Consider the following 18584-nt stretch of genomic DNA (forward strand, 5'->3'; position numbering starts at 1 on the left):
CATTATTATTATTATTATTGTTATAATGATTAGAAAACACCTCTCTCTCTCTCTCTCTCTCTCTCTCTCTCACTGTCTCCCCGTGGCTCAGTGGCAAGATCAGGGACTTGGGAGTCAGAGGTCGTGGGTCCTAATCCCCACTCCGCCACTTGCCAGCTATGACCTTAGGCAAAAATACTTCACCTCTCTGGGCCTCAGTTCCCTAGTCTGTAAAATGGGGATTAAGACTGTGAGCCCCATGTGGGACAATCTAATAATTTTGTATCTAACCCAGCACTTAGAACAGTGCTCAGCAAATAGAAAGTGCTTAACAGAAACCATTGTTATTATTATTATTATTATCATTAGAAAACACCTCTCTCTCTGTCTCTGTCTCTGTCTCTGTCTCTCTCTCTCTCTCTCTCTCTCCATGGCTCAGTGGCAAGAGCCGGGGCTTGGGAACCAAAGGTCGTGGGTCCTAATCCCGGCTTCGCCACTTGTCAGCTGTGACCTTAGGCAAAAATAGTTCACTTTTCTGGGCCTCAGTTCCCTTGTCTGTAAAATGGGGATTAAGACTGTGAGCCCCACGTGGGACAATCTGATAATATTGTATCTAACCCAACACTTAGAACAGTGCTCAGCACATAGAAAGCACTTAACAAAAACCATTATTATTATTATTATTAGAAAACACCACTCTCTGTCTCTGTCTCTGTCTCCCTCTCTCTGTCTCTCTGTCTCTCTGTCTCTCTCTCTCTCTCTCTCTCTCTCTCTCTCTCTCTCTCTCTCTCTCTCTCCATAGCTCAGTGGGAAGAGCCAGAGTTTGGGAACCAGAGGTTGTGGGTCCTAATCCTGGCTCCGCCACTTGTCAGCTGTGACCTTAGGCAAAAATACTTCACTTCTCTGGGCCTCAATTCCCTTGTCTGTAAAATGGGGATTAAGACTGTGAGCCCCACGTGGGACAATCTGATAATCTTGTATCTAACCCAGCACTTAGAACAGTGTTCGGCACATAGACAGCGCTTAACAAAAACCATTATTATTATTATTATTATTATTATTATTATTAGAAAACACCTCTCTGTCTCTGTCTCTCTCTCTGTCTCTCTCTCTGTCTCTGTCTCTCTCTCTTTCTCTCTCTCTCCCTCTCTCTCTCTCCATGGCTCAGTGGCAAGAGCTGGGGCTTGGGAATCAGAGGTCGTGGGTCCTAATCCCGGCTCCGCCACTTGTCAACTGTGACTTTAGGCAAATTACTTCACTTCTCTGGGCCTCAGTTCCCTTGTCTGTAAAATGGGGAGTAAGACTGTGAGCCCCATGTGGGACAATCTGATAATCTTGTATATAACCCAGTATTTAGAACAGTGCTCGGCACATTGTAAGCACTTAACAAAAACCATCATTATTATTATTAGAAAACTTTTCTCTCTCTCTTTCTCTCTCCCTCTGTCTCTCTCTGTCTGAAGCAGCATGGCTCAGTGGAAAGAGCCGGGGCTTGGGAATCAGAGGTCGTGGGTTCTAATCCCACATCAGCCACTTGTCTGCTGTGTGACTTTGGGCAAGACACTTCACTTCTCTGTGCCTCAGTTACCTCATCTGGAAAATGGGGATTAAGACTGTGAGCCCCACGTGGAACGACCTGATTACCACATATTCCCTCCAGCGCTTAGAACAGTGCTTGGCACATAGTAAGTGCTTAACAAATGACATCATCATCGGCACAGAAATCCAGGTTGGCACGTGGAAATGTAGAAAGCCACAAATATATTGAACCACACCTTCCTGGGCACACCCAGAGGTACACACTTGCACCCCACATCTATTCATTCATTCAATTGTATTTTTTGAGTGCTTCCTGTGTGCCGAGCACTGTACTAAGCACTTGGAAAGTACAATTCAGCAACAAAGACCATCCCTGCTCACAATGGGCTCACAGTATAGAAGGGGGGAGGCAGACATCAAAACATGTAAATCAATCAATCAATCAATCATATTTATTGAGTGCTTACTATGTGCAGAGCACTGTACTAAGCGCTTGGGAAGTACAAATTGGCAACATATAGAGACAGTCCCTACCCAACATTGGGCTCACAGTCTAAAAGGGGGAGACGGAAAAAAAAAAAACCAAACATACTAACAAAATAAAATAAATAGAATAGATATGTACAAGTAAAATAAAGAGGCATCAATACTACACACCTAAGCTGACCCTTTTTTAAAAATAGCATTTGTTATAAGCATCTACTACATGCCAGGCATTGGGGTTAGATACGAGCTAAAAGTTTGGACACAATCCATGTCCTTCATGAAGCTTATGGTCTTTATCTCCATTTACAGATAAGGTAACTAAGACACAGAGAAGCAAAGTCACTTGCCCAAGGTCATACAGCAGACAAGTGGAGGAGCTGTGTGGCCCATTTAATCAAAATTGCATACAAAGCCACATAGGAAAGCTCAAGCAGGAACATTCATTCATTCAATTGTATTTATTGAGCGCTAACAGTATGCAGAGCACTGTAATAAGTGCTTGGAAAGTATAATACAAAGTACTGAGAAGCAGCGTGGCTCAGTAGCAAGAGCACGGGCTTTGGAGTCAGAGGTCATGGGTTCAAATTCCAGCTCTGCCTATTGTCAGCGGTGTGACTTTGAGCAAGTCACTTAACTTCTCTGTGCCCCAGTTACCTCATCTGTAAAATGGGGATTAAGACTGTGAGCCACCCGTGAGACAACCTGATCACCTTGTAACCTCCCCAGCACTTAGAACAGTGATTTGCACATAGTAAGCACTTAATAAATGCCATTATTATTATTATTATTACAATTCATCAATAGATAGAGACAGTCCCTACCCAACAATGGGCTCACAGTCTAGAAGGGGGAGACAGACAACAAAACAAAACAAGTAGACGTGTCAATACTATCAAAATAGATAAATAGAATTATAGATATGTACACATCATTAATAAAATTAATAGAGTAATAAAAATCTACAAACATACACAAGTGCTGTGGGGAGGGGAAGGAGGTAGGGCAGAGAGAGGGAGTGGGGGTGATGGGGAGGGGAGGAGAAGCAGAGGAAAAGGGCGGGGGGGCTCCCCAGAGGCAGCGGGATGGACTAAATAACCTCTCCAAATCCCTCTGTCCAAAAGGGCCAGGAGTTCAGGGGTTCTACATCAGTTTTCTGCCAGGAACAATGCCAGGAAAGCTGGAAGATGGAGCGCAGATAGCCCAGGAAAGCGGATGGTGTCTGCCCAAAGCGGGAGGGAGTGCATGTGTGTGGATAGACAGTGTGTGCTCTATACTGTAAACTCCTTGTGGGCAGGGAATGTGTCTGTTTATTGCTGTATTATACTCTCCAAAAGCTTAACACAGTGCTCTGCATACACTTGTCCTCCAAGAGGCCTTCCCAGACTAAGCCCCACTTTTCCTCATCTCCCACTCCCTTCTGCGTCATCCTGACTTGCTCCCTTATTCTCCCCCTGCCCCCCCACCAGCTGTATCTAGCTGTAAGTTTATTTATTTGTATTGATGTCTTTCTCCCCTTCTCTAGCCTGTGAGCTCACTGTGGGAAGGGAAAGTCACTGTTTATTGTTGTATTGTACTTTCCCAAGCGGTTAGTACAGTGTTCTGCAAACGGTAAGCACTTAATAAATATGATTGAATGGTACTTGTTAAGTGCTTACTATGTGCAAGGCACTGTTCCAAGAGCTGGGGTAGATACAAGCTAAACAGGTTGGACACAGAGCCTGTCCCATGCGGGGCTCACAGTCTTAATCACCATTTTACAGGTGAGGTAACTAGGGCCCAGAGAAGTGAAGTGACTTTCCCAAGGTCACACAACAGACAACAGAGCCTGGATGGAGCATGGGCCTGGGAGTTGGACACAGGTTCTAATCCCTGCTTCGCCACTTGTTTGCTGTATGGCCTTGGGCAAGTCACTTCACTTCTCTGTGCCTCAGTGACCTCATCTGTAAAACGGGGATTAAGATACTGCTTCTCATAATATTAACTGTGGTATTTGTTAAGCGCCTACTATGTGCCAGGCATTATACTAAGCACTGAGGTGTCTACCAGTAAATCGGGTTGGACACAGTCCCTGTCTCACAGTGGGGCCTCACAGTCTCAATTCCCATTTCACAAGTAAGGTAACTGAAGCACAGAGAAGTGAACTGACAATCCCAAGGTCATACAGCAGACAAGAGGTGGAGTCCGAATTAGAACCCATGACCATCTGACTCCCAGGCTTGTGCTCTATAATAATAATTATAATAATTTTGGTATTTGTTAAGCACTTACTATGTGCAAAGCACTGTTCTAAGCACTGTCCACTACGCCATGCTTCTTCTCATGTGAGACATGGACTGATTCCAACCCGATTAGCTTGTATCTACCCCAGTGCTTAGTATAGTGCCTGGTACATAATAAATACTATTAAAAAAAGGGCGGGAAGGGAGTACCAGGCAGGAGGGAGAAGGTGAGCCAGAGGTTGGCAATGAGAGCCATGAGAACAAAACATGATGAAGAGGACCACTTGAGAGGAGAAAAGCATGTGAGCTGGGATGTAGTGAAAGAAGAGTGAGAATAAGTAGGGGGAGGGAGCTGATTGCTTCTGTTTGATGTGGAGAAGGATGAGTGGCCCTTGGAGGTGTTTGAAGAGTAAAGAGACAGGCTCAGCATGGTGTTTTAGAAAAATAATCCAGGCAGCAAAGTGATGAATGGATTGAGAGGGCAGAGGCTGGATGCAGGGGAAGTCAGCCAGGAGGCTGATGCAGTAGTCAAAGTCAGATATGACAAACATCTGGATCAGTGTGGTCCATTTAGAAGAATCTGAAGGGAAGCATTCTAAAAATGTTGTGGAGAAAGAACCCACAAGATTTAGTGGTACCTCTCCTCCAAGAGGCCTTTCCTGATTAAGCCCTCATTTCCTCTTCTCCCATGCCCTTCTGCATCACCCCTAATAATAATTTTGGTATCTGTTAAGCGCTTACTATGGGAAAAGCAGCGTGTCTCAGTGGAAAAGAGCACAGGCTTTGGAGTCAGAGGTCATGGCTTCAAATCCCAGCTCCGACAATTGTCAGCTGTGTGACTTTGGGCAAGTCACTTAACTTCTCTGTGCCTCAGTTCCCTCATCTGTAAAATGGGGATTAAGACTGTGAGACCCCCGTGGGACAATCTGATCACCTTGTAACCTCCCCAGCACTTAGAACAGTGCTTTGCACACAGTAAGCACTTAACAAATGCTATCATTATTATCACCCTGACACTCGGATTTGTACCCTTTATTCACCCCTCCCTCTGCCCCACAGCACTTATGTACCTATCCCTCATTTATTTATTTATATTAATGTCTGTCTCCCCCTCTAGACTGTAAGTTCCTTGTGGGCAGGTAATGTGGCATACTCTCCTAAATGCTTAGTGCAGTGCTCTGCACATGGTAAACAATAATAATAATAACAACAACAACAACAACAATAATAATAATAATAATAATAATGGTATTTGTTAAGCACTTACTATGTGTCAAGCACTGTTCTAAGCACTGGGGAAGTTACAAGGTGATGAGGTTGTCCCATGGGGGGCTCACAGTCTTAATCCCCATTTTCCAGATGAGGTAACTGAGGCACAGAGAAGTTAAGTGACTTGCCCAAAGTCACACAGCTGACAGTTGGCGGGGCGGGGATTTGAACCTATGACCTCTGACTCAAAAGCCCGGGCTCTTTCCACTGAGCCATGCTGAGATATTCATTCATTCAATCGTATTTATTGAGCACTTACTGTGTGCAGAGCACTGTACTAAGCGCTTGGGAAGTACAAGTCAGCAACGTATAGAGGTAGTCTCTACCCAACAACTGGCTCACATTCTAGAAAGGGGAGACAGACAACAAAACAAACCATGTAGACACGTGTCAAAATCCTCAGAATAAATAGAATTATAGCTATATGCACATCATTAACAAAATAAATAGAACAGTAAATATGTACAAGTAAATTAGAGATATGGTTGATTGGTTGATTGAGAAGCAGGGAGGCGGATGCTGTTGATAAGAATGATGGGAAAGTTGGGGAAGGGAGGATTAGGGAGGAAGGATGAAGAGTTTAGGTTTGGACTCCTGGAGAAGATGGGATTTCAGAAGGGCAATAATAATAATAATAATATTTATTAAGTGTTTACTATGTGCCAAGCACTGTTCTAAACCCTGGGTTAGTTACACGTTAATCCAGGTTGGACGCAGTCCCTGTCCCACGTAGGCTCACCCATTTTACAAATGAGGGAACTGAGGTGCAGAGAAGTGAAGTGACTTGCCCAACGTCACACAGCAGACATGTGGCAGAGCTGGGATTAGAACCCAGGTCCTCATGACTCCCATGTCCGTGCTCTAGCCACTAAGCCGCGCTTCTTCTCTTGATGAAGGGGATCTGCCAGAAGGGAAGGGAGATCCAGGGCAGGAGGGAGGATGTGAGGGAGAGGTCAGTGACCGAAAAACAAGAACAAAGACAGAAATTATCTCATCCATTCCCCTCCCTTTGGCCCTTGTCTAGCTCTCCTCTCAAATACAGAGTTCAGAGTGTAAATTTTCTTTTCATTCTTTCAATTCTATCGTATTTGTTGAACACTACTGTATGCAGAGCACTGTACTAAGTGTTTGGGAAAGTACACTACAGCAATAAAGAGAGACAATCCCTGCCCACAGTGAGTTCACAGCGTTCCCCATGGGGATGTCCCAGAGGGTCCGGATAGGGGGTGGGAAGGGAGCTAATCCCCCATCCCCACTCCCCCATTCCCACTCCCCCATCCCCACCCCTCCATCCTTCCTCTCCCTGCCCCAGGAGAGCCCCCGAGGGGGTGGCCCTGATGAGAAAGACCCAAGAGGAGAAGGGTGGATAGATAGAAAGTGGTATGGCTTAATGGCTAGAGCATGGGCCTAGAGAAGCAGCGTGGCTCAGTGGAAAGAGCACGGGCTTTGGAGTCAGAGGGCATGGGTTCAAACTCCGGCTCTGCCAATTGTCAGCTCTGTGACCTTGGGCAAGTCACTTAATGATAATAATAATAATAATAATAATGGCATTTATTAAGCGCTTACTATGTGCAAAGCACTGTCCTAAGTGCTGGGGAGGTTACAAGGTGATCAGGATATCCCACAGGGGGCTCACAGTCTTCATCCCCATTTTACAGATGAGGGAACTGAAGCACAGAGAAGTTAAGTGACTGCCCAAAGTCACACAGCTGACATTTGGCGAAGCCGGGATTTGAACACATGACCTCTGACTCCAAAGCCCAGGCTCTTTTCCACTGAGCCACGCTGCTTCTCTGTGCCTCAATTCCCTCATCTGTAAAATGGGGATTAAGACTGTGAGCCCTGTGGGACAACCTGATCACCTTGTAACCTCCCCAGCGCTTAGAACAGTGCTTTGCACATAGTAAGTGCTTAATAAATGCCATTATTATTATTATTATTATTCTAATCCCACCTCCCTCACTTGTCTGCTGTATGACCTTAGGCAAGTTACTTCACTTCTCTGTGCCTCAGGTACCCCATCTGTAAAATGGGGATTAAAACTGTGAGCCCCATGTGGGACAGGGACTATGTCCAACCCAATTTGCTTGTAACCACCCCAGTGGTTAGTACAGTGCCTGGCACATAGCACTTAAGAAATACCATAATCAGTGTGCCTTAGTGGAAAGAGCAAGGGCTTGGGAATGAGAGGATATGGGTTCAGATCCCGGCTCCTCCACTTGCCTGCTGTGTGACCTTAAGCAAGTCACTTCACTTCTCTGTGCCTCAGTTACCTCATCTGGAAAATGGGGATTAAAGTCTTATCCTGACTGGACTGGATTACTACATCAGCCTCCTCCCTGATCTCCATCCTCCTGTCTCTCCCCACTTTAGTCTATACTTCACGCTGCTGCCCGGATGAACTTTGTGCAGCAACGCTCTGGGCATGTTACTTCTCTCCTCAAAAATCTCCAGTGGCTCCCTGCCAACCTATGAATCAAGCAAAAACTCCTCGTTCTCGGCTTCAAGGCTGTACATCACCTCGCCCCTTCCTCCCTCCCCTCCCTGCTCTCCTTCTCCAGCCCAGCCTGCACCCTCCGCTCCTCTGCCGCTAACCTCCTCACTGGGCCTCGTTCTCGCCTGTCCCACTGTTGACCCCCGGCCCACATCCTTCCCCTAGCCTGGAATGCCCTCCCTCCACACATCCACCAAACTAGCTCTCTTCCTCCCTTCAAAGCCCTACTGAGAGCTCACCTCCTCCAGGACGCCTTCCCAGACTGAGCCCCCTTTTTCCTCTTCTCCTCCCCATCCTCCCCCACCCTACCTCCTTCCCCTCCCCGCAGCACCTGTATATATGTTTGTACAGATTTATTACTCTATTTATTTTACTTGTACATACATACTATTCTATTTATTTTTTAATGATGTGCATCTAGCTTTAATTGTATTTGTTCTGACGACTTGACACCTGTCCACATGTTTGGTTTGGTTGTCAGTCTCCCCCTTCTAGACTGTGAGCCCGTTGTCGGGTAGGGACCGTCTCTATATGTTGCCAATTTGTACTTCCCAAGCGCTATGTGCTCTGCACGCAGTAAGCGCTCAATAAATACGACTGAATGAATGAATTCATTCATTCAGTCGTATTTATTGAGCGCTTACTGCGTGCAGAGCACTGGACTAAGCGCTTGGGAAGTACAAGTTGGCAACATATGGAGAATGAATGACTGACAGTAAGCCCCACGTGGCACAACCTGATTGCCCTATGTCTCCCCCAGTGCTTAGAACAGTGCTTGGCACATAGTAAGCGCTTAGCAGATACCTTTATTATTATTATTATTATTGTTATCATCAAACCTCGGACCCCTAGACCCCCAGTGCAGAGAGCTGCTGAGGGAGGGGCGGGTGTGTAGGGTGGGAGAGGCGGGGGCCGCCAAGCTAGCTCTTTTCCTCCCTTCAAGGCCCTACTGAGAGCTCACCTCCTCCAGGAGGCCTTCCCAAACTGAGCCCCTTCCTTCCTCTCCCCCTCGTCCCCCTCTCCATCCCCCCCATCTTACCTCCTTCCCTTCCCCACAGCACCTGTATATATGTATATATGCTTGTACATATTTATTACTCTGTTTATTTATTTATTTATTTTACTTGTACATATCGATTCTATTTTATTTTGTTAGTATGTTCGGCTTTATTCTCTGTCTCCCCCTTTTAGACTGTGAACCCACTGTTGGGTAGGGACTGTCTCTATATGTTGCCAACTTGTACTTCCCAAGCGCTTAGTACAGTGCTCTGCACACAGTAAGCGCTCAATAAATACGATTGATTGATTGATTGATTGGACCCCTCCTCCCCTCCTCTCCGCCCCCTCCCCGCCCCCCGCGGTGGTGACTCAGCGGTAGCGGGGCCAGGCGGGAGCCTCGAGGTTGCCGCCGCCGCTCTGTCTCCATAGCAACCAGCATCCCCCGAGGCCCGGCTGGGGGACGGCCGGGGGTTGCGGGGTGGGGGTGGGGAATGGAGAGCAGGGGCCGGGCGGGGGGCGGCTAGGCCACTGCCAGGGGGTGGGAAGCAAAGGGGATTTCGGGTTCGGGCGCAGGGATTGGGGCTGGGAGGAGGCCCGGAGGAGTTGCTGCAGTTGCAGACACCAGCTTCCCGGGAGATGAAGATGGGGTTGATCCCCCTGGGCGGACATGGGGCTGGGGCCGGGCCTGGGATGGGGGGGGTAGGAGGGATTTGGGGGTGGGGGTGACATGGGGTTGGGGCCGACCTGGGATGGGGGGAGATGGAGCTGGGGGTGAGCCTGGGGTGAGGGTGGGCCTGGGATGTGGGGGAGTTGGGGCTAGAGGTGAGATGGGGGGGGGGGGGGGCTGAGGTGGGGGTGAGCCTAGGATCAGAGGGAGATGGGGCTGGGGGTGAGCCTAGGGTGAAGGTGGGCCTGGGATGGGTGGGTAGAGATGGGGGTGGGGAGAGATGGGGCTGGGGGTGAGATGGGGCTGGGAGTGAGCCTGGGATGAAGGTGGGCCTGGGATGGGGCAGGGGGGAGATGGGGCTGGGGGTGAAATGGGGGTGGGGGGCCTGGGGCGGGGGGTGAGGCTGGGATGGGCGGGGGGCTTGGGATGGGGGGAGATGTGGATGGGGGGGAGATTCATACATTCAATCGTATTTATCGAGTGCCTACTGTGTGCAGAGCACTACACTAAGCCCCTTGGAAAGTACAATACGGCAACAAATAGAGACAATCCCTACCCAACAACGGGCTGGAGATGGGGCTGGGCCTACGATGTGGGGGAGGTCGGGCTAGGGCTTAGGCTGGGCTGGGGATGGGCCTGGGGTGGGGGTGAGATGGGGGATGGGGTGGGCCTGGTGGGGGGATGGGGCTGGGGCTGAAGCTGGGTTGGGGGTGGGCCTGGGGTGGGGGAGATAGGGGTAATAATAATAATAATAATTTTGGTATTTGTTAAGTGCTATGTGCAAAGCATTGTTCTAACCGTTGGGGAGGATACAAGGTGATCAGGTTGTCCCACGGGGGGCTCACAGTCTTAATCCCCATTTTACAGATGAGGGAACTGAGGCACAGAGAAGCTAAGTGATTTGCCCAAAATCACACAGCTGACAAGTGGCAGAGCAGGGATTTGAACCCATGACCTCTGACTCCTAAGCCCGGGCTCTTCCCACTGGGCCACGTTGCTTCTCTCGGGTAGGGCCGAGGCTGGGCTGGGGGTTAGGGGAGAAATGGGGATGAGAGTGAGGTGGGGGTGAGATGGGGCTGGGGGTGGGCCTTGGGTGGAGGTGAGATGGGTCTGGGCCTGGGGCTGAACGGGGGGTAGAACTGACCTGGGGGCTGTGGCAGCTTCTCATAGCCAGAGCCTGGACCAGATAACTCCCCCCACCCCCCCGTACGTGCAGATGCAAGCACAAACATGTACATACCAATGACGCTGTACACACTGACAGACACACAGGGACACACATTCGCATGGCGAGCTGGGTTCCTCCTCTCTCCCCGCCTCCCACTCCCCTGCCTCCATTTCTAATCACTACCAGTTAAGGGGGTCACCCACGCAGCTCCCAGCAAGGGACGCCACTGCGAGGGAGGAAAGAGAAATTCACAGCAGAAACTTGGGGACAAGAGCTGTTCTGCATGATGTGTGTGTGTGTGTGTGTGTGTGTGTGTGTGTGTGTGAGAGAGAGAGAGAGAGAGAGAGAGAGAGAGAGAGAATGAGACTGTAACTGTGTCCACACAAATCCAGAAAGACAGTGTAATTTGTTTAGAGCTAACTACTGTGGCCTTGCATTGTATTCTACTCTCCCAAGTGCTTAGTTCAGGGTTCTGCGCACAGTAAATGCTCATAAATACCAACAATTCATTGATTGATTACACTCCTTGAGACTCAGTTTCTCAGGAGGTTGCTTTGACCCCGTGGAACACCCTAGGATTCAGTTTCCTCATAGGCACAGGGGGCTGGAAGCAGTGTTTCTGTCTGGAGCCTAATGAATAATAATAATAATGGTTTCTGTTGAGCATTTCTTATGCGCCAAACACTTTACTGAGCGCTGGGGTAGATATAGGACAATCAGATTGGACACAGTCCCTGTCCCATGTGGGGCTCACAGTCTAAGTAAGAGGAGGACAGGTATTTAAGCCCCATTTTGACACATGAGGAAACCGAGGCCCAGAGAAATTAAGTTACTTGCTCCAGCAGGCAAGTAGCAGAGTAGAAATTAGAACCCAGGTCTGCTGCTCTTCCCACTATCTTTAAGGGTCCTTTTTGATGCAGTCAAGGAACATGTCTGTTAATACTGTTGAATTGTACTCTCCCAAGTGCTTAATACAGTGCTTTTTGCATGGCATAGTGAGCAGAGCATGGGCCCGGGTGTCAGAAAGTCATGGGTTCTAATCCTGCCTCTGCCACTTGTCTGTGTGAGAGGGCAAGTCTCTTAACTTCTCTGGTCCTCAGTTACCTTATCTGTAAAGTGGGGATTAAGACTGTGAGCCCTATGTTCAGGGACTGTGTCCAACCTGATTATCTTGTATCTACCTCAGCACTTAGTATAGTGCCTGGCACATTGTAGGTGCTTAACAAATACCATTATTATTATTATTACATTGTAATGCTCAATAAATACCATTGATTGATTGAAGACCAAAAAGGGGAATGTTGAAAATCAAAGGGAATCTGCCCTGGCTTTCCCTCTTTACTCCCTAACCCTCTAATCAATGGTACTAATGGTCAGAGACTTTGACTTGTCTTCCACCGTCGATCAATTAATCAATGGTATTTATTGTGCACGGTATTAAGTGCTTGGGAGAGTACAATAAAACAGTTACAAGGCCTGCCCACAGGGAGTTCACAGTCTATTGACCTTCAGGCCAGGTCAGAGTCAGAGAGTCCCCATGAAGGTCATCAGACCTTAAAGAGAAGCAGTGCAGCTCAGTGGAAAGAGCCTGGGCTTTGGAGTCAGAGGTCATGGGTTCAAATCCCAGCTCTGCCAATTGTCAGCTGTGTGACTTTGGGCAGGTCACTTAACTTCTCTGTGCCTCAGTTCACTCATCTGTAAAATGAGGATTAAGACTGTGAACCCCCTGTGGGACAACTTGATCACCTTGTAATCTCTCAAGCGCTTAGAACAATGCTTTGCACATAGTAAGCGCTTAATAAATGCCATTATTATTATTATTATTATTATTATTATTGTCAGTGCTGAAGCTGGGGATCAGGCCTCCCACACTCAACCTTCCTAGGGGTGGCAGAGCAACAAGGCAGTTCAATTCGTATTTGTTGAGAGCTTACTGTGTGCAAAGCACTGTACTAAATGCTTGGAGAGTACAGTATAACAATAAACAGATACATTCCTTGTCCACAGCGAGTTTACAGCTTATAGGCATCCAATGCAGGAAGGATCTTCCTAGGCAGGGATGGGCTGGGGGTATCTGGGTGGGACTCTGGGGGTGGGGAAGGCCTCTAGTTAGTTTCAGACGCCCAGAACCACCAGCTTGATCCAAAAGGGGCATTTCTGCCATCAGATGTCTGGGCCCTTGTGGGCAGGGGGTCCAGGTGGGCAGCTGGTGGAGAGCAGTGGACCTCAGAGCTCCTGTGGACAGGGGGTCCTGGTAAACGTCTGGGAGAAGGAGCAATGCCCACCGCCCCCTGCCTGGGCTGAGCCCGTGTGAGGATAAATAGGCATATGGGCTGGAGTGGCAGCTGTCTGCCTGGCATAGACTCAAACCCCCTTGCCTGCCCTTCTCCTTCCCTCTTACCCACCCCTTCTATCCAGTCCCTAGCACCATTTCCTCTCTGGCTCCCTAGCTCAGCCAGATCCTCCAGGGGTCATTCATTCATTCATTCATTCATTCATTCATTCATTCCATCGTATTTATTGAGCGCTTACTGTGTGCAGAGCACTGTACTAAGCGCTTGGGAAGTACACGTCGGCAACATATAGAGACGGTCCCTACCCAACAACGGGCTCACAGTCTAGAAGGGGGAGACAGACAACAAAACAAAACTTGTAGACAGGTGTCAAAATCATCAGAACAAATAGAATTAAAGCTCTATGCACATCATTAACAAAATAAATAGAATAGTAAATATGTACAAGTAAAATAAATAGAGTAATAAATCAGTACAAATATATATACAAGTGCTGTGGGGAGGGGATGGAGGTAGGGCGGGGAGGATGGGGAGGCCATCTGCCTCCGTGTAGGACAGCACCAATTTGGCCTAAGAGGTAGTTCCTTTTTAATGGTATTTGTTAAGTGCTTAGGCATTTTACTAAGCACTGGGGTAGATACGAGCTAATTAGGTTGGACCCAATCCAGGTCCCAGATGGGGCTTCCACTCTTTATCCCTATTTTTCAGATGAGGTCGCTGAGGCCCAGAGAAGTGAAGTGACTTGCCCAAGATCACACAGCAGGCAAGTGGCAGAGCTGGGCTTAGAACCCCCTCCCCATCCCACCCCGCCCTACTTCCTTCCCCTCCCCACAGCACCTGTTTATATGTATGTACAGATTTAGTACTCTATTTATTTTACTTGTACATATTTACTATTCTATTTATTTTGTTAATGATGTGCATCTAGCTTTACTTCTATTTATTCTGATGACTTGACACCTGTCCACATGTTTTGTTTTGTTGTCTGTCTCCATCCCCCCCTTCTAGACCGTGAGCCTGCTGTTGGATAGGGACCGTCTCTATATGTTGCCAGCTTGTACTTCCCAAGCGCTTAGTACAGTGCTCTGCACACAGTAAGCGCTCAATAAATACAATTGAATGAATGAACCCAGGGCCTTCTGATTCCCAGGCTTATGCTGTATCCATGAGTCTGGGAGGGACAGGACTCTGGATAAGATCACCTCAGGACTCTGGATAAGATCACCTCTGCCCTGACCCCTATTTCTGAGCATGCCCTTGCCTTGCCCCTGCCCCAGTGGTCCGTCGTTTTATGCTTAGCATAAACCTATTTCTCCCATTACAGTAGCAGCTTCTTATGGGCAGGGAAAATGCCTCATGCTTCTTTTGAACTTTCCCAGGATCTTAGTACATTGTACCCAGTGGACAGTCAATAAATACAATAATAACAATAATAATAATATTTGTTTGGCGCCTATGTTAAGACCTTGTTGATGATGATGCTGATGGTATTTGTTAAGCGCTTACTATGTGCAAAGCACTGTTCTCAGTGCTGGGAGGATACAAGTTGATCAGGTTGTCCCACGTGGGGCTCACAGTCTTAATCCCCATTTTACAAATGAGGGAACTGAGGCCCAGAGAAGTTAAATGACGTGCCCAAAGTCACACAGCTGATGAGTGGTGGAGTGGGGATTCGAACCCATGACCTCTGACTCCAAAGCCCATGCTCTTTCCACTGAGCCCTGCTGCTTCTCTGTTAAGACCTTCTGACTCTCAGGCCTGTGCTCTAGCCACCACTCCATGCTGCTGCTGCTGCTGCTACTTCTATAACTACTCATTTTTTCATTCAATCATATTTACTGAGCACTTACTCTGTGCAGAGCACTCTACTAAGTGCTTGGAAAGTACAGTTCAGCAATAAAGAGAGACAATCCCTGCCCAAACGGGGCTTACAGTCTAGAAGGGGGAAGACAGACATCAAAACAAGTAAAGAGGCATCAGTGTAAATAAAGAGAATTATAGATATATACACATCAAAACAAGTAACAGGCATCAGTATAGATAAATAGAATTATAGATGTGTACATATATACACAAGTGCTGTGGGATGGGGAGATGCAGGTAGAGGAAATGTAATGAGTTGGGGTGATGCAGAGGGGGAGTACTAGAGAAGCAGCGTGGCTCAGTGGAAAGAGCCTGGGCTTGGGAGTCAGAGGTCATGGGTTCGAATTCTGGCTCCACCATTTGTCAGCTGTGTGACTTTGGGCAAGTCACTTAACTTCTCTGTGCCTCAGTTCCCTCATCCGTAAAATGGGGATGAAGACTGTGAGCCCCACATGGGACAATCTTAATTACCTTGTATCCCCCCCCCCCCCAGCGCTTAGAACAGTGCTTGGCATATAGTAAGCGCTTAACAAATACCAACATTATTATTTATTACTACCACTACTACTATCTTTCTTAGTCCCTGCCTCTACCCCTGTTCCTGACCTGTTTCTGCCTTTGCCCTTACCTTTGCTTTGGCCCTGGTATCCAAAACAGAGTTCTTTATCTTCCCACCCAAACCCCGTCCTCCCCCTGACTTTCCCATAACTGTAGACGGCACCACCATCTTTCCTGTCTCCCAAGCCCATAACCTTGGCCTTATCTTTGACTCCTCTCTCTCATTCAACCCACATCGTCAATCCGTCACCAAATCCTGTCGGTCCCACCTTCACAACATCACTAAAATCCACCCTTTCCTCTCCATCTAAACTGCTACCACGTTAATGCAATCACTCATTCTAACCTGCCTGGATTTCTGCATCAGCATCCCTCCTCCTCCCAGCCTCCTCTCTTTCCCCACTCCCGTCCATACTTCACTCTGCTGCCTGGATCAGTGTTGTACAAAAACGTCCTGGGTACGTCACCTCACTCCTCAAAAAACTACAATGGTTGCCCACCACCTCCGTAACAAACAAACACTCCTTGCTATTGGCTTTAAAGTGGTCTGTTACCTTGCCCCCTCCTACTTCACCTCGCTTCTCTCCTTCTACAACCCAGCCCGCACACTTCGCTCCTCTGGTGCCAACCTTCTCACTGGGCCTCCATCTCGTCTATCTCACCTCTGACCCTTCGCTCACATCCTGCCTCTGGCCTGAAACATCTTCACTCCTCTAATCTGACAACCACTCTCCCCCATTTCAAAGCCTTATTGAAGGCACATCTCCTCCAAGAGGCCTTCCCAGAATAAACCCCACTTATCCTCTCCTTTCTGCATTGCCTGACTTGCTCCCTTTGCTCTTCCCCCCTCCCAGCCCCAAAGCACTTATGAACATATCTGTCATTTTATTTATCTCTTTGCTCTTCCCCACTTCCAGCCCTAAAGCACTTACGTACATATCTGTAAATTTATCTATTTGTATTGGTGTCTGTTTTCCCCACTCTAGACTATGAGCTCTTTGTGAATGTCACTGTTTATTCTTGTACTTTTCTCAGAGCTTAATACAGTGCTCTCACACAGTAAGCGCTCAATAACTATGATCGAATGAATGAATAAATGGTCCTGTCTGTATCCTGGAGGAGACACCACAAAAGGGCCAGAAATAGCCCTTTCCCAAGTCAGGGAGCAATGGAGAGGGGAGATGAGAGCGGTAGGAGAAGACAGAGTGGTAGACAATGTTGCCTCCTTGAAGGCAGAACGAATTCAAAGACTTTGTCCCTGAATCACAAACTTTGGGATTGTAGTGGTCAGATTTGAAGATTGCATATTTATGGTAATCTTGTCGGTCCCTTAGAGGGTAGAGACTCTCTCCAAGAGCCTGTGTTTGTTTGTGTGTGTATGTGTGTGTGTCCACCTGTTCTCCCTCCTTTATTTCCATCAGTCCCCCGTGGGCAGGTCTGTTCTGTACTTTCTAGCTGGGCAGGGAGAGCCGAAGTGAAGTGTCCCCGCTCTCCCATTACGATGGTCCTCTGCTCCCTTCCCAGACTGTTCAGATGACACATCAGGACCCCCGAGGGCCGTCCACCTTTGGGAGGTCCGGAGCCTGAGTGAGCCCTGACTTCCGTGTCCCTTCCTCCCTCCCTCCTGCAGCCGGGCCCCGGTCCCCTCCTCTCATGGCTAGGGGAGCCCAGGAGCCCCGGGGGCTGAGGGCAGGAGCGGGAACGATGGCATTATCTGCCGAGGTTGCCCCCCATCACCCAAGGTCCCTGTAGACAAACAGCATGGTGTCAAGGATAGAGCAAGGGACTGGGTGTCAGAAGGTCCTGGGTTCTAATACTGACTCTGTTAATTTTATGTACATATCCATAATTTATTCATTTTATTAACGTCTGTCCCCCTTTCTAGACTGTAAGATCACTATGGACAGGGGACGTGCCTACCAACTTTGTTATATTATGCTCTTCCGAGTGCTTGGTAAAGTGATCTGCACACAGTGAGTGCTCAATAGACTCGATTGATTGAGGTGGTGAGAGAAAGATCAAAGCTTACAGGCCTTCCTGCTAACAGCCTTTCTCCCATCTTCAGGCTGTACTCTAGTGTTAATAGTAATAATAATAATGATAATAATTGAGTATAGGATGAAGTTATTATTATTGTTATTGTTATTGCGGAGTTTGTAAGTGTTTCCTATGTGCCAAGCAGTGCACTCAGGGCTGGATAGATACAAGGTAAGCAGGTCAGACAGGTTTGACTCCAAACTGCTGCACGAATCCTCTCCTTGCAACATCGCTTGGCACATGTCTCTCCACACCTTAAAACCCCCCATGGGTGGAGACTGATGCTATTGAAGTCTGTATACTTGTACTGGTATCTGTCTCCTCCCTTCTAGACTGTAAGGCCATCATGAACAGGGATTGTCTCTCTTTGTTGCTGAATTATACTTTCCAAGCGCTTAGTACAGTGCTCTGCACACAGTAAGCCGTCAATAAATATGAATGAATGAATAAATGACTACCAGTCCCCTGCTGCATCAAGCAGAAACCCCTCACCACCAACTTCAAGCCTTTGTTTGACTGTCTGCCCCTTGAGGACAAGAGGGTGTCTACTTGCTCTATTGCATGCTCCCAAATGCTTAGGACAGTGTAGAGATGGTGTCTACTCACTCTACTGTACTGTCTCAAGGGCTTGTTTAGTACAGTCCTCTGCACAAAGTAAGCACTCAAAAAATTCCATTAATTAAAGGCTCTCCAGCAGGTTTCTGTACCTCCCCTTCTCACTTACTTTTCCCCCTGTCCCTCCTTTTAATAATAATTATGGTATTTACTAAGCGCTTACTATGTGCTAAGGAGATTTTGCTCCTCTCAAACTCAGTTCATAGCTGCACCTCTTTCTAGACTTTCCTACCCTCATTTCCTAACTCACGCTTCTACCCCAGCCTGGAGTATATGTTGCCAACTTGTACTTCCCAAGCGCTTAGTACAGTGCTCTGCACACAGTAAGCTCTCAATAAATACGATTGATTGATTGATTGATTGGAGTTCCCTCCCCTACCCCCACTCCCAATCTGTC

This window comes from Tachyglossus aculeatus, chromosome 2, assembly GCF_015852505.1.
Source record: "Tachyglossus aculeatus isolate mTacAcu1 chromosome 2, mTacAcu1.pri, whole genome shotgun sequence".
In the NCBI taxonomy this organism is placed as follows: domain Eukaryota; kingdom Metazoa; phylum Chordata; class Mammalia; order Monotremata; family Tachyglossidae; genus Tachyglossus; species Tachyglossus aculeatus.